The 17,560-nt window shown below is 40.1% G+C and overlaps 2 pseudogenes; both read right to left on the bottom strand.

Annotated features, from left to right (window-relative positions):
* Positions 1-29: 29 nt before the first annotated feature.
* LOC100404582 (protocadherin beta-8-like) lies at positions 30-1,064 on the bottom strand (annotated as a pseudogene).
* Positions 1,065-4,237: 3,173 nt separating this feature from the next.
* Positions 4,238-6,752, bottom strand: LOC100405659 (protocadherin beta-7-like; annotated as a pseudogene).
* Between the last annotated feature and the right edge of the window lie 10,808 nt (positions 6,753-17,560).

Raw genomic sequence — 17,560 nt, forward strand, 5'->3', positions numbered from 1 at the left:
TGGAATGTGTTCCGGATCCAGCACTTGGTTCAGCACAAATTCGGGGTAGATATTCCCCTCCCCACTATCGCGGACTTTAAAGAGACCAACACGATCATTTTGAGCTGTGTTGTTCGTTTGGGTGTCCCTAAGTCAGAGACCGTAATAGGGATGTTGTACTCAGCTCTGCTTTCTCTGTCTAATGGTCTATTTGTAGGGTGTAAAAGTTTCCCACAGAAGGTTTCAGTAGGAAGGGTAGATCATCCTGAATGGACCAACTTATTTTCCCATTTTCTTCTGAATCAAGATCTGAGACACTGAAAAGTGCAACCACAGTTTCAGGCACATTCTCAGGTATTGGGCTGGTAAATGCAGACTTCTGGAGCGTGATCATTCACATCCATCACTTTAATCAGAATGGTGCATTTTCCAGAAAAGCCTCCAGCATCTCTTGCCTCGCTATTGATTTCATAGGAGTGAAGTTTTTCGAAATCAAATTGTTTTTTTAGTCGAATTTCTCCTGTCAAGGAATCGACCTTAAAAGTTTTACTAATCTCATCTGAAGCTTGGAAAAGTGAATAGAAAATCTCTCCGTTGACTTCAATATCTACATCTGTGGCAGAGACCTTGACAACCAGGAAGACTATTGGACTGTCCTCAGAGATCTGCACCCTATAGAAAGGCTGCTCAAATTCAGGGGCATTATCGTGGAAGTCCACAACTTCATCATAGACCAGAGCAGTGCCAGATCTTGGTGGAGAGCCACCATCCAGGGCTGTAAGTGTTAAACATAGCTCAGCTTCCTCCTTTCAGTCCAGCGCTTTGTCCAGCACCAGCTCCGGATATTTCCTACCATCACTGCGTTTGTGGGTGAGGACCTGAAAATAGGAGTTGGGGCTGATTACATAGCTCTCAATATTATTTTGGCCTACATCTAAGTCCTCAGCATTCTTCAAAGGAAACGCAGTCCCAGGAGGACTGCTCTCTGACACTTTTACCAGAATTTCTTTGTCCAGAAATACTGGAGAGTGGTCGTTTATGTCTGTTACTTGTAGCTCAGCCTGAAAAAAACTCCAAGGGACCATCTAGCAACCTGGAAACATAGCACACAGGGCTCTGTGTGATCGCACAGTTCCTCAAGGTCCAGTTTCTCATTTAGTGACAAATCCCGTCTCCTGGTTGAGCTGCAAATGCAGTTTGCTGCCTCTGGAAACAACCCCAACCCCCTCGCCTGGAGAATTCCCTCTGCTCCAGGCCCAAGTACTTTGCTAAATTGGTTACAAAGAAGCCACCCTCAGTTTCCTCCACCACAGAATAGCGCCTATGTTCCGCCACGCCTGCCAGAGATAAGCCCAAAAGGAGAAAGCAAAAAGGGACTTGCCTTTGTCTGCAAATGAACTTTCTGCTGGCCTCCATTGTTCTTGCTTTGTTCAGCTTCCGGGGAGGAGGGTTCCGTGGGATTGTAAAGTCACCAGTATCTGAGGCTATGGTTATTTCACAGATGCCTCAGAATTTTTCCAGGGAGTACTCCTTTCCAGAGGACCCAACCTTCCTCTCGTAGCATCCGAGCTTCCTGTGGGCTTCCAGGTTCTGCGGCTTTTTGCTGGTTAATGGAGCAGTAACTGTGGTTCTGGTTTGTACCTTCTTATCCTGCAGCGCCACCACGCGTCCTCACAGGATCTTACATTTAGTGGGATGATAATAGATGCAATATTCCCAACTCTGCCTGTGTGTACCCAGGGGCTATGTAAGGTTACAATACCACCGTTAATATCGCCAGACATTATTAAGCAGACAACTGCCCTAAGGAGAAATTACATTAATCTTTCAACAATGCTAACCGAGTTTGGGCAAAATGAAATATTTAGGTAACAGTCTAGCTTGGCAAAAAGATTATATGCAGAAAATGTCAAATGTAATTGGAGTTAAATATAACAGGCAATATTTAGATGTTTATACTATTTCCATGAGTCACAGAATACTTAGTAGCTGTAAACCTTGAACAAATTATTTAATCATTCTTTAGTTTCCTCATCTGTAAAATGAGGATTATAATGGCACCTACTACATAGGGCTGTTGTAAATTTTCCACCTTAGAGATAAGGAAACTGATGCAAAGAGAGATTAACCTTACAAATATACTATATACCCGGTATATAGCAATTTGATACCACCAGGTAGCAGACTATACATGAATCCATTAATATAACTAGAAAAACACCTCAAAATTCAAATGGTAGAAGACTACATAAGCATGACAATGTCAGATAGAGAAGTTATGTCAAATAACAAAGGTAAACAGACAAGGAAAGGCTGGAGAGTTTGTCTAAATAGAGTCATAATCTGTAACAACTGGCGATTTTGTTTCTGGGGAAGGATGTCCTTTTTTGTTACCTCCACTTCTCTTCTAACAGGATCAATTTTAAAAACGTTTTATTCTCAATTTTTTTATATTTTATAAAAGAAGAGTATAATGAACCACCAAGTACTCAGTACTAGCTTCAACTATTATCAACGTTTTGCCATAATTCATGACTCTATCCCTCCAACATTTTACATTCCAGGTAAACCATATTTTCACCCACAAATACTTCACTATACATTTTTTAAATGCACAATGACTTTAAGTGACTCTAAAAATGCCCTTAACTATAATGCCATTATTATGCTTAAAAAATTAAGTTAATATTAGCTAGTACCATCTATATTCAAACTCTTCCAAGTGTTTCAAAGTTATCACTATTGTTTGAATCAAGATTCAGACAAGACCCACACATTGCATTTGATTGGTAGATCTCTTAAGATCTTTCCTAGTGTAGACTTCCCTCCTCCCATTTTTCATGCCATTCATTTGTTGGAGAAATTGGATAATTTTACCCTGGGACCATGAAAGCAATTTAAGATTTTACTGCTGTGAGGGTTATTATTTTTTTTTTTGCCCTTAGATTCTATGCCACCAGTGATATAAAGTAATACTACCTTTATTAGAGTTACAAGCACTAGTTTATAACATTTTCATAAAATAACCAGGCAAAAATTGTCTAGATATTTTTAAAACTAAAATAGGCTATACATTTTTATAAAAAAGTGCTTCTCCTTAACTCTTCAGCATTTCTAAAAATTTTAATGACCATCTATGTTTCTCTTTGATATTATACATTTAAAACAATTTTTTCTTAAATATTCCTGATTCAGCAGTACATGGTAATTAATAGAAAATTTTAAAACAAACTTTCAAATCAGGAAAATGTACTACAAATGCTAAGTATGGATGACTGTCGAAAAATACTACAATGTGAAGAAAATAATTAACTAATGATGCAATCAAAATTATGTAATATTCCTACTCAAGACCATTAATCATTTTCTGTGAAACAAATGTCATATGTTTGGAAGACAAGGAGAAGTCACAAATTGCCCTTTCAATTTTGTTTTTTACTTGAGATTTGGATAGATCAGATCATTAGTAATAATAGCTGAAAACTTACCCAGAAAAGCAGGACTATTAGTTTTTAAGAAAACAAAACCATAGATAAATATGTATATTATTATTTCTAATATAGAAGAGATTGAATAGCAGTATGAATATGATGAAAAGACTTCCTCTCCTTAATTAAGCAGAAACTTGCCAGGTGATATCTAATGAGACAAAACAGTATGAAATCGGAGCAGGGTCACTGACCCAGAGTCAGACAGATCTAGGACAGATGCTCAGTTTTCTCCTAGATCCTAACATGCTTGTTAGGATCTTAGTGAACTTACTGAATCTCTAAGACCATCTATTTTGTCATCCCTAAAATATGACACCTCATATACTTCTTCTGAGATAAAAGTGTTAAAATAGTGTATGATGCACAAAAAGTATTTTTAAAAAATGCTTAAAAAGATACTCTACAGTCTATGTTTCTGAGACCACAATAGGTACACTCATACAGCATTCTAATCAACTCAGAAAGTGAAACTCTCAGTAGAAATAGAAAACAATGGAAAGCAATTTAAAATATCTCAAACAAGACTTACCATTTAATAAACTGTATATTAAGCATAATTATTTGACATAAAACATTACACATATACATGTCATACTTTGAGAAGGGTTCCTGATACTAGATCTAGATTCTTTTCTATGTACAGAAATTTGTTTCTTGACTTCAAGAGTACATATTTGAAATGATCTAAAGACACTCTTCTACAGGCAGCTCAAGCTAAGTTCCTAATTAGAAATGTATTCAGACACACATTTAGTTTTCATTCTTTATCAGAAACCCAAATTATTCTGAGATGGGGGATTTTCTTCGACTTCCCTACCTGTGTTCTGGGGTAGGAAGTTGGGGATAATTGGTTTCAGAAACTTGAACTCATTTGTCCCAGAACCTCCCGTCAGACACACCCTGGTCTGAAACACACCCTACTGGTAGCTCTGGGACAGGGTCCCGGTGCCGCTCACGTCCATCAGATGCCCTAGAAAGGGACCCTCGGGCACCGAGGAGCGACCCACTGAGGCCGCCCTGCTCCTCCTGCACAGAGGCCAATGCCAGGTAGACGGTGAGCGAGTCGGCCTGGGCCTGGGCCGGGGCCGCCTCCCAGAGCGGCGGGTAGGGCCGGGAGAAGCCGTCCACCAGGAGCACGTGCAGCGTGGCAGTGGCCGAGCGCGGAGGCTCGCCATTGTCCTTGACCAGCACCAGCAGCCTGTGCTTGGCCGCCTCGCGCTCGCTCAGCAGCCTGGTGGTGCGCACCTCGCCATTGTGCGCCCACACCCCAAACAGCCCGGGTTCCGTGGCCTTGAGCAGCTGGAACGACAGCCAGGCGTTCTGGCCCTAGTCACCGTCCACCGCCACCACCTTGGTCTCAGGTAGCCAGGATCGGCCGCCCGGGACACCAGCTCAGTGCAGGGCGCGGAGCTGTTCTGCAGCGGGTACAGCACAAAGGGCGAGTTGTCGTTGGTGTCCAGCACCAGCACGTGCACCAGCGCCTTGCTGCTCAGCGCCGGGGAGGCGTGGTCTGTGGCGCCCACGCAGAACTCGAACGCCTGCAGGGCCTCATAGTCCAGTGACGGGGGGGGGGGCGAACAGGTGTCCGTTGTCTGTGTTGATGGAGACCAGGGAGGCAAGGGGCAGGTGCGTGCCCTGGGGCGGCAGCAGCGAGTAGGTAACCTGGGCGTTGGTGCCCGAGTCTCTGTCTGTGGCGCTGAAGCTGCCGATGTGCAGGTTTGGGCTGTTCTCACAGACGAAGAGGGTGTAGGAGGTCTGGGTGAAGGCGGGGATGTTGTCATTGACGTCAGAGACGACATTATGTTGTATTCGGGTTTCAGCCTGGGTGTTCCCAAGTCAGTGACGGTGATGGTGATGTTGTAGTCACTGTTCCTCTCTCGATCCAAAGATTTCTCTGTTACCAGAGTATAAAAGCTCTCTACGGATGGCTTCAGGATGAAGGGTAGATAGTCCTGGATGGAGCACACCGTTGTTCCATTGTTCCCGGAATCTCTGTCTCTAATTCTGAAAACTGCCACGACTGTCTCAGGGGAGTTTTCTGCAATTGGGCTAGTAAGTGAAGACAGGAGCAGCTCGGGTTGATTATCGTTTACATCTGTTACCTCAACCACCACAGTGCATTTTCCAGAAAGCCCGCCGCCGTCTTTGGCCTGAATAGTTAATGTGTAAGTCTGAATTGCCTCATAGTCCAATTCGGCCTTAAGATGAAGATTGCCAGATGTTGGATTGAGTTGAAACGTTTTGAGAATTCTTTCAGCGGCATAAAAAAACGCATAGGCTATTTCCCCATTACTTCAGGTGTCTAAATCTCTAGCGGACACAGAGACAATCATGGAATCAACCGGGCTATTTTCAGGAGCCTGCACCTTGCAGAGCGACTGCACAAATTCAGGGGCGTTGTCGTTTATGTCTGCAACCATGATGCGCACAAGGGCGGTCCCGGATCTGGGCAGAGAGCCGCCATCCAAGGCCGTGAGGGCTAAACTGCGCTCTGGAATATCGTCCCGATCCAGCACTTGGTTCAGCATCAATTCGGGGTAGATATTCCCCTCCCCACTATCGCGGACTTTAATATGGAAATAGGCATTGGGGCTGATGATGTAGTTACTCAGGCCATTGGTTCCAACATCTGAATCCTGTGCACTTCCTAGGACAAATGCTGCCCCTGGAGTGGCGCTTTCTAATATTTTCAAGGAAATCTCTCTACCTAGAAATACTGTAGAGCGATCATTGATGTCTCTGACCCATAGTTCAGCACGGAAAATCTGAAAAGCCTTTTCCAATAACATCTGGAAAGGCAGCATACAGGGCTCTCTGGGCCCACACAGTTCCTCTCGGTCCAATTTCTCATTTAGAAGTAAATCACCAGTAAGCGAATTGAGCAGTAAAAATTGCATGTTCTGGTCTGAAATAATTCTAGTTCCCCGGGCTGTTAGTGCCCCTACCCCTAACCCTAGGTCTTTTGCCAGGTTGGTAAGAAAGGCACCTCTCTCAGTTTCCTCCGCCACAAAATACCGAATCGGTTCGGCACCAGCCAAAGACATTCCCAGAAATACACAAAGAAATAGGACTTGCCTTTTCTGCACAGCACGCTCCATTCCGGCCTCCATTCTTCCTTGGATCAGTCTTTCAAAATGACTTCCAGTCAGTCTCCAGCAGCTCTCCCAAATGGCAGCAGCCGAATTCTTTGAAACGAGCTGAATAACAGCAATGTTTGTGGGGAAGGATCCTCACTTTCCCCCAATTCCTATTACCACGTTTTCCTTTCCTATACTTTTCTGGTCAGATTTCCCCTTTACTCTGGAATCTGTAACATCCTTTCTTTGGGAAGGTATTTCTCTCTCTCTTTTTAGGCAGCAGAGCCACCTTGCGTTTTGTGAATGTTATTCCCGTTCTCAGTACTAGAACAAGAAGATGGCGGATTGAAGGATTTCTGCAACCAGAGTGACTTGTCCCCGGTATCTTTGCTGTTTCATTCCATTGTTATCCTTAAATGGTCACAGAAATGCTAGTAAATAATAGCTGATATTGTTTTCCTTTGTGATAATAAATATTATATCGAAATTATTGTTCATCTATAATTTCAGTGACTAGAATTTCCAATATCTAATGAATACTCTTAAATCAGTAATAGCAAGTATATCAATCTTGCATTTATGAAAGTACTTCTAGCATTTCATCTTCAACTATGATGGTTGATCTCAATTTGAGGTGAATACTCCTTTTTTGAATCAAGAAGGTTTTCTTTTTCTTTATTCTTTCATATTTTGAAGTAATTTTGATAGTTGTTGAAATAATACATTTATTCTTTGGTTTCTAAATTATTGAGTTATTGTTGTGAATGACATTTAACTATAATGTATTATTGTTTTAGTGCACAGATAGATTTGATGTGTCAACATGGTTTTAGGATTTCTCTAGTTCATGTCATTTCCTTGTGTGTGTTTGCCTTTTACAGCTTTAATATTAAATGATTATACTGGCATTATAGAATGTGTTAAAAAGCTTTTTATCTATTTTTATATAATAGTTTTAATAATTATATTATTATATGTTTCTACACGCTTAATTCCAACTTGCCTTTTGAACTGGTTGGCTTTAGTGGCTTCATTTGTAGTAGATCTGTGACTACCATTTACATTTTACCTTTAGTTTAAGTACAGTCTGTTCTGGTTTTGTACTTTTAAGTAACTTGCATTTTATTTTGAAAATCATTTTATCTAGTTTGCAAATTGCTTGGCATTGTTTTCATTGTGCTATTTACCTTTAATTGTATCCCTATTCTTATTAGTTATGTTTAGTATTTTATCTCCTTTTTATTCTTGGTGAGGCTTGTAAGAGCTCTACTTTACTGATATTTTGAAATGCATTGTTTCAAAATAATATATGACCTTGCTCCAAAGTTAAATAGCACTAGGAGGCTTATAATAAAATATAAGGCTTTTCTACCCTTTTCCTCCTCACTTATCTTAGTTTCTCTCCTAAGGATGTAGCCATTTTAAACCTCTTTTATTTATGTCTTCTGCCATTAATCTGTTTTCTGATGTATTTTGATTAATTTTAGAAATTATCAATTGACTATTATGTTGGATTACATTTTAGATATTTTAGTTTTCTTTTGCTTACAATATATTGGGAACATTATTGTATATTAATTATATTTCCTTTTTCACTTTTTTCTTGAAATTAATAATTGCCTTGCTTTTTCATTTATTTGATTTTTTATCCCTATCACTTATTCATCCCACAGATACAATTGCCTCTCAGTACAATTTTCCCTGTAATCATTTCCATTCCTCCTGAGACTTCAATTTTCCTTTAAGTTGAGTAGTTGCTCTCTATTGCCTACTGCACAGCTATCATTCTGGATTTTTCCTTTGCTGTCATTCTTAGAATTCTTTCCCTTTTATTCTGGATGTGTTTGCTATTTCTGGGATTTTATATCTTGCCCTTTTTCAGCTTACTCTATGGCAATACTAGATCACATCCTCCAATAGGTTTATATGATTGAAAAGCTGCTACAATGTTAGGAGGATTGCTAGTGATATCCTTCAAACTCCCTGTCTCTTGAGTCAAACAGCTCCTTCCTGGATTAGTTGTTCATTCTGCCTGAGACTCACTTGTCATCCTGGGATCATCTGTCAGCATCACCCAGAGATTCATTTCACTTCTGTCCCATTTTGGATCTTCTCATTTCTGCTTCTTCTGTCTTTCCTGCTCTTGAATTAGGTTCTCATTTTGATAGATATCTTCCAGTGGTTTTCAGGGAAGGGTCTTTAAGTGTTCAATGTTTTCATAATCTTAAACATACTAAGAGATCTTTATTCTACCTTCAAATGTAATTAGTAGTTTGACTAGGTGTAGAGTTTTAGGTTGAAAATAATTTTTCTTCAGGATTTTTGTTTTGCCAATGAGCTTTCTAAACCAATCTGTTTGCTAAGAAGTCTGAAGCTTATCTTATTTCTTAGCTTCCATGTGTGACCTATATTTTATTTTTTTGTTGTAGTGTTTTGTCACTGTCCCAAGCATTTTAAAATTAAACAATCATATATTTTGGTTTGGGCTTATTTTCCATCCATTGTGAAGTATAATTGATGAGATATTTCATCTGGGAAACTAATTTCTGTCTGAAATCTACTTAAATTATTTCATTAATAATCCAACCCCCATTTCTTTTTTAGAATTCTTAAAATTCAGATGTTAGGCCTCTGGTACGGTTCTCCCATTTCTTTTTCCCCCCCTCCTGCTTGCCATTTAAAAATATTTTTGCAGTATTTTCTAGAACATTTTCTTAACTCTATCTTTCAGCCCTTATATTGAGATTTTAATTTCTTTATTAGGTTAGTATTTTCCAAGAGCTGTTTCTTTTTTTAAAAAAGAGCTCTCTTTCTGGATGTATTTTTTAAATGTAATAACTTCTTTTTTCATCTGATGATATTAATAATAGCTTTTCCCCCAAGTTTTCCTCTTGCTGCAAACTTTCCATTTTCTCCAAGTTACCTTTTTACTCTTTGCTTTGTTTTAATTTCTGTATTCCCTTTCAGAAACTTTCTTGATGGGTATGTTCTTATTTAGTTAAGGAGACTACAGAACTGAGTGATGGCTCTGAGTAGGTTGGTATGCTTGTCCACTTTGATTTTTCATTCTAAAGTGAACTGAGAGCATTGATGAATGGGGAAATCTCAGTGTCAGTGTGATTAGATCTTTCCTCTTAGACTGGCCCGATTACCTCACTTTTTAAAATCCCCTATTCAGAAAGAAAAGATATAGATTAAAAAAGTTGAAGGATTAAGTGGGTGAAGAGGAGTACAGTTTTGCACCAGGATAGGATGTTATGCTTAATATCAAACAACTTCCTCAAATCTCAACAGCTTAACACCATGAAAGTTGATTTCTTTCTCATATAACCTATATAGTTCAGCCTGGGGCATTCCTCCAGCAGTCAGTCAAGGATCAAAACTTGTGGAGATCATCTTCACATACACTTTCATGATCACTGTAGTGGGAAAAGATGTGTTTAACCATGCCTCCAAAAACTTCAGCCCAGAATGGATATATATCACTTCTCACATTTTATTAGCCAAAGGAAATTACATGGCTACACATAATTTTAAAAAGAAATAGAATTGAAATTCTGTCATATGTCTAAGAAGGGGGGAACCAAAATATTTGTAATTGGTTCTAATGACTTTCATAACATTTGAACAATCAACCAGAATTCAATATTTAGTTGGTTACTTGCTTTTGCTACCCAAATTACCCTTGTCCTCAATTTTGTTGGTGGAACCGGTCTATTTAATTAATTTATGCTTTTATAGTTTTAATTCATTCCTTTTATTTTCCTTATTTTTAAAATTCTTTTTTGATTCTTGAGTCATTTACTTTGTCCCTTTGTTCTCAACAAACTGTGATTTCTAAAATATATATGTAAGCCTTACATTTTTCTCCACCCTGTTACTCTTACCTTAAATATCACTTTATCAGTTTATCTTGAAGTTACAGACAAAGCCATAAGAACAATGGCTTAAACAAAATATCAAAGAAGGCTAGTGGCCGAAATGCACTCTATGGTATCTGGGACCCAATCTCATTCCATCATTGATTTGCTGTCTTTGGGACATGACCTTTACTTCATTATCCATTATAGCTGCCTGATATCCAGTTAGTATATCTCCATTCATGCCAGCAAATAAGAGAAAGAAGGAAAGGGTGTGATTTCATTTTTTTTTCTTTTTCATGAAAGAAAGAAAGAGAAAGACAAAAGGGGAGAGAGAACAGGAGTCTTACTCTATTGCCCAGGCTGGAATGCAATCTGAAAATAGGTATTAAAAACCTCTTTTATGCCAATGATTGTGCTTAACAGCAGAGACAGGAAGGAATAAGGAAAGAAAATAACAAACAGCCAACCAATATTTCATTTAAATCTGTGAAATGCTGTGCAAATGGTGAAGAGTGATTTGCTTTCATTTATGTGGTCACTTTCAAAATAGGTGTAATGTGATACTAAAAAAATGTATGTTCTGTGGACCTGGGGTGAAGAATTCTATAAATATTCACTGAGTTTACTTGTTCCAGATCTGAGTTCAAATCATGAATGTCCCTGTTAATTTTCTATCTCATTGATATATTGAATATTAACAATGTGGTGTCAAAGTCTCCTGCTATTATTGTGCGGTAGTCCCAGTCTCTTTAAAGTCATTGAAAACTTGCCTTATGTATCTGGGTGCTCCTATATTGGATGCATATATATTTATGATCATTGACTTCTATTGTTGCATCAATCCTTTTATCATTATGTAATGTTCTTCTTTGTTTCTTTTAGTCTTTGTTAAAGTCTATTTTGTCAGAGATGGAAGTTACAACTCCTGTCTTTTTTTCTCTCTCTCCATTTGATTGATGAGTCTTCCTCCTACCTTTTGTTTTCAGTCTTTGTGTGTCCTTGCTTATGAGATGGATCTGGATACAGAGTGCTGATGTGTTTTGACTTTTTATTCAGTTTGCGTGTCTATGTTGTTGATTGGGGCATTTAATCCATTTAAATTTAGGATTTATATTGATATTTGTCAGTTTAATATTGTCATTTAATGCTAGCTGCCTATTTTGCTCATTAGTTAATATAGATTCTTCATTATGGAGATACTCTTTACTTTTTGGTAGGTTTTTGGGATGACCAATACTGGTTGTTCCTTTCTGTGTATGGCACTTCTTTCAGAAGCTCTTGTAAAGAAGGCCTGGTGGTGATGAAATCTCTGAGTGCTTGCTTGTTCATGAAAAATTTTATTTTTCCTTCATTTATAAAGCTTAGTTTGACCGGATATGAGATTCTGGATTGAAAATTCTTTTCTTTGAGGATATTGAATATTGATCCCCATTCTCTTCTAGTTTGTAGGGTTTCTGCTGAGGGATCTGCTGTAAGTCTGATAGGCTTCCCTTTATGGGTAACCTGACCTTTCTCTCTAGCTTCCCTTAGAATTTTCTCCTTTATTTCAACCCTGGTGAATCTAAAAATTATGTGTCTTGGGGTTGCTCTACCTGAGGAATATCTTTACAGTGTTCTCTGTATTACCTGGAGTTGAGTATTGTCCTGCCTTACTAGGTTAGGAAAGTTTTCCTGAAGAATATTTTCCAGCTTGGATTCATTCTCTTCATGACATTCAGGTATAGCTATCAAATGTAAATTAGGTCTTTTCATGTAGTCCCATATTTCTTGGAGACTTTGCTCATTCCTTTTTACTTTTTTCTTCTCTAATCTTGTCTTCTCATTTTATTTCATTAAGTTGGTCTTCGACCTCTGATATCCTTTATTCTGCTTCATCGATTCGAGTGTTAAAACCTGTGCATAGCTCGTGGAGTTCTTGTATTGTATTCTTCAGTTCCATTAATTCACTTATATTCCTCTCTAAATTGTCTATTCTCATTAGGATTTCGTCAAACCTTTTTTCAAGGTTCTTAGTTTCTTTACATTGGGCTAGAACATGTCCTTTTAACTCATAGAAGTTTCTTACTATCCATCTTCTGAAGCCTAATTCTGTTATTGGAACATGCTCATTCTCCATCAGGCCTTGTTCCCTTGTTGATGAGGAACTGTGATCCCCTGTAGAGGGAGAGGCATTCTGATTTTGGGTGTTCTCAGCCTTTTTATGCTGGTTTCTTCCCGTCATTATAAATTTATCCACCTGTCGTCTTTGTAATTACTGACTTTCAAATTAGGTCTCTGAGTGGATGTCCAGCTTGTTAATTCCCGGCACCGGAATCTGAGCAACCCACTGTGCCAACTAAAACAGCAACATTAAGATTCATGGTGCTGGAGGGGACTCAAGATGGCGCTGTGAGAACAACCCAGGATTGGAGCCCGCGTTGAACCCGCAAACGGTGAGTCAGTGCTGCATTTCCAGACTGATCTTTGCTGCCCACAGAACGGGGAAACTCCCAAGTATAAAAAGACATGGGACGCCAGGCAGTAGGTCTGCCTGGCGAAGCCGGCAGCTGGGGCGGTGGCAGCCGGCCCGACCCAGCAATCCCCACAGGGCGCGCTTGTCCGGGTGCCTTGTTGAACCGGCAGCCTGAGACTTGAGAGGGCTGGACTTGAGACTGAACGAGACTTGCACAGTAGCCCAGCCCATGGGATTGCAGGGACAGATCGTTTGGGATACCCAGTGGGACAAACAAAACCGCGATTTCAAACTATCCCGGGCAGACGGTCCGAGACGCTCTGTGGGGGAGGGGCGTCCACCACTACGGAGGCAACCTGCCCCAACTGATAGACACGCCCACTGCTGACGCAGCCAGCCAGTGCCGAGGCAACCCGCCCCAACTGAGATACACGCCCACTGCTGACGCAGCCAGCCGTTGCCGAGGCAACCCGTCCCTACTGAGATACACGCCCACTGCTGACGCAGCCTGCCGTTGCTGAGGCAACACGCTACAATGAAAAGACTCCGCCACAGGGCGTGGCGGACACCAGCAGAGCCGGCAGGAACAGCGCAAATCACACAACAGCAGGGCGGAGCCTCGGCAGCCAAACAGTGGCTAGTCTGCCTTCGAGCTGGGCAGGACACCTGATCGGACATCCAAAAATAAAGCCCAAACCCCTCAACACAGAGCATTTGAGAAAAAAAAAAGGGTTGTTTAACGAGCTGTGTTGCAGCAGAATCAAACATAGCAGCCTAACAGCCCTGAATGAACAACAGAGTGCACAGCTCAGCAATTAAACCCCTATAAAGTACAAACTGTCTCCTCAAGCAGCTCCCTGACCCCTCTATATCCAAAAGACTGTCATTAGGCAGGCATCATCCTGGGACAAAGAGAGCAGAAAAAGAAACTGGTAGCAGCCCTCGCTGTGCCATGGCTACTAGAGGTGCACCCCAGACAAGCAGGGTCTGGAGCGGACCTCAACAGTCGTACAGCGAAGGGGCTAGACTGGTAGAAGGAAAACCAAGCAACAGAAATACTTCATCATCAACATTCTGGGTGTCCACTCAGAGACCCAAACGAAAAGTCAGCAACTACGCAGACGACCAGCGGACAAATCCACAAAGATGGGAAGAAACCAGCGCAAAAAGGAGGAAAACACCCGAAACCAGAACACATCGCCTCCTAGAAAGGACCAAAACTCCTCACCAGCAAGGGAACAAAGCAGGACGGAGAAAGACTGTGACGAAATGACGGAATTAGACTTCAGAAGACGGATAATGAGAAACTTTTGTGAGCTAAAAGATCATGTATTAAATCAATGCAAAGAAACTAAGAACCTTGAAAAAATATTTAAAAAAAGATTCGAGGAAATGATAACAAGAATGGATACCTTAGAGAGGAGTATGAATGAATTAAAGGAGCTGAAAAACACAATATGAGAACTTCGCGAAGCAAACGCAAGTTTCAATAGCCGAATTGACCAAGCAGAAGAAAGAATATCTGAAGTCGAAGACCAACTCAATGAAATTAAACGAGAAACCAAGATCAGAGAAAAAAGCGCAAAAAGGAATGAACAAAGTCTCCAAGAAATGTGGGACTATGTGAAAAGACCTAACCTATGTTTGATAGGTGTACCAGAAGGGGACGAAGAGAATGAAACCCAGCTGGAAAATACTCTTCAGGACATCATCCAGGAAAATTTCCCCCACCTAGCAAGACAAGCCAACACTCAATTGCAGGAAATACAGAGAACACCACAAAGATATTCCGCAAGAAGAGCAACCCCTAGGCACATAATCGTCAGATTCAACAGGGTTGAAATAAAGGAGAGAATACTAAGGGCAGTCAGAGAGAAAGGTCGGGTCACCCACAAAGGGAAGCCCATCAGACTCACAGCAGATCTCTCGGCAGAAACACTACAAGCCAGAAGAGAGTGGGGGCCAATATTCAACATTCTTAAAGAAAAGAACTTTCAACCCAGAATTTCATATCCAGCCAAACTGAGCTTCAGAAGTGAAGGAAGAATAAAATCCTTTGCGAACAAGCAAGTACTCAGAGATTTTGTCACCACCAGGCCTGCTTTACAAGAGCTCCTAAAAGAGGCACTACACATAGAAAGGATCAATCAGTACCAGCCATTCCAAAATCACACTGAATGCTAAAGAGCTTCAACATAATGAAGAATCTACAACAACTAACAGGCAAAACAGCCACTTAGCATCAAAATGGCAGCATCAAATTCACACATTACAATATTAACCCTAAATATAAATGGACTAAATGCACCAATCAAAAGACACAGACTGGCAAATTGGATAAAAATCCAAAACCCATCAGTGTGCTGTATCCAGGAAACCCATCTCACATGCAAGGATACACAAAGGCTCAAAATAAAGGGATGGAGGAAGATTTACCAAGCAAATGGAAAGCAAAAAAAAGCAGGAGTTGCAATTCTCATCTCTGATATAATAGACTTTAAAGCAACAAAGATCAAAAGAGACAAAGAAGGCCATTACATAATGGTAAAAGGATCGATACAACAAGAAGAGCTAACGATCCTAAACATATATGGACCCAACACAGGAGCACCCAGATACATAAGGCAAGTTCTTAATGACTTACAAAAGGACTTAGACTCCCACACAATAATAGTGGGAGACTTTAACACTACACTGTCAATACTAGACAGATCAACCAGACAGAATATCAACAAGGATACCCAGGGCTTGAACTCAGACCTGGAGCAAGCAAACCTGGTGGACATTTACAGAACTCTCCACCCCAAATCCACAGAATACACATTCTTCTCAGCACCACATCACACCTACTCTAAAATTGACCACATAATTGGAAGTAAAGCACTGCTCAACAAATGCAAAACAACTGAAATCATAACAAACAGCCTCTCAGACCATAGTGCAATCAAGTTAGAACTCAGAATTCAGAAACCGACCCAGAACCACACAGCTTTATGGAAACTGAACAACTGGCTCTTGAATGTTGACTGGGTAAACAACGAAATGAAGGCAGAAATAAAAAAGTTCTTCGAAACCAATGAGAACGAAGACACAACGTGCCAGAACCTCTGGGACACATTTAAAGCAGTCTCTAGAGGAAAGTATATAGCAATAAGTGCCCATATAAGGAGAATGGAGAGATCCAAAATTGACACCCTATCGTCAAAATTGAAAGAGCTAGAGGAGCATGATCAAAAAAACTCAAAACCCAGCAGAAGACAAGAAATTACTAAGATCAGAGCTGAGCTGAAGGAGATTGAGACACGAAAAACCCTTCAAAAAATTAATAAATCCAAGAGCTGGTTTTTTGAAAAGATCAACAAAATAGACAGACCACTAGCCAGATTGATTAAAAAGAAAAGAGAGAACAACCAAATAGATGCAATAAAAAATGATAAAGGGGAAATCACCACAGATTCCACAGAAATTCAAACCATCATCAGAGAATATTACAAACAACTCTATGCACATAAACTAGTAAACCTAGAAGAAATGGATAAATTCCTGGACTCCTGTGTCCTCCCAAGCCTAAACCAGGAGGAAGCTGAAACTATGAATAGACCAATAACAAGGTCTGAAGTTGAGGCAGCAATTAAGAGCCTACCTCACAAAAAAAGCCCAGGTCCAGACGGGTTCACAGCCGAATTCTACCAGACACACAAGGAGGAGCTGGTACCATTCCTTCTAAAACTATTTCAAACAATCCAAAAAGAGGGAATCCTTCCCAAATCATTTTATGAGACCAACATCATCCTGATACCAAAACCCGGCAGAGACCCAACGAGAAAAGAAAACTTCAGGCCAATATCCATGATGAACATAGATGCAAAAATCTTCAATAAAATATTGGCAAGCCGATTGCAACAGCAAATCAAAAAACTTATTCATCATGATCAAGTAGGATTCATCCCGGGGATGCAAGGCTGGTTCAACATACGCAAGTCTATCAACATAATTCACCACATAAACAGAACCAAAAACAAAAACCACATGATTATCTCAATTGACGCAGAGAAGGCATTTGACAAAATTGAACAGCCCTTTATGCTAAAAACCCTCAATAAACTCGGTATTGATGGAACGTATCTCAAAGTAATAAAAGCTATTTATGACAAACCAACAGCCAATATCATACTGAATGGGCAAAAACTGGAAGCATTCCCTTTGAAATCTGGTACTAGACAAGGATGCCCTCTCTCACCACTCCTATTCAATATAGTACTGGAAGTTCTAGCCAGAGCAATCAGGCAAGAAAAAGAAATAAAGGGTATTCAAATAGGAAAGGTGGAAGCAAAATTGTCTCTATTTGCAGACGACATGATAGTATACCTAGAAGACCCCATTGCCTCAGCCCAAAAACTCCTGAAACTGATAAGCAACTTCAGCAACGTCTCAGGATATAAAATCAATGTGCAAGAATCACAAGCATTCGTCTACACCAATAACAGACTTAAAGAAATCGAAATCAAGAGCGAACTGCCATTCACAATTGCTACAAAAAGAATAAAATACCTTGGAATACAACTCACAAGGAACGTAAGAGACCTCTTCAAGGAGAACTACAAACCACTGCTCAACGAAATCAGAGAGGACACAAACAGATGGAGAAACATTCCATGTTCATGGTTAGGAAGAATTAAGATCGTGAAAATGGCTATA

This window comes from Callithrix jacchus, chromosome 13, assembly GCF_049354715.1.
Source record: "Callithrix jacchus isolate 240 chromosome 13, calJac240_pri, whole genome shotgun sequence".
NCBI classification, from domain to species: domain Eukaryota; kingdom Metazoa; phylum Chordata; class Mammalia; order Primates; family Cebidae; genus Callithrix; species Callithrix jacchus.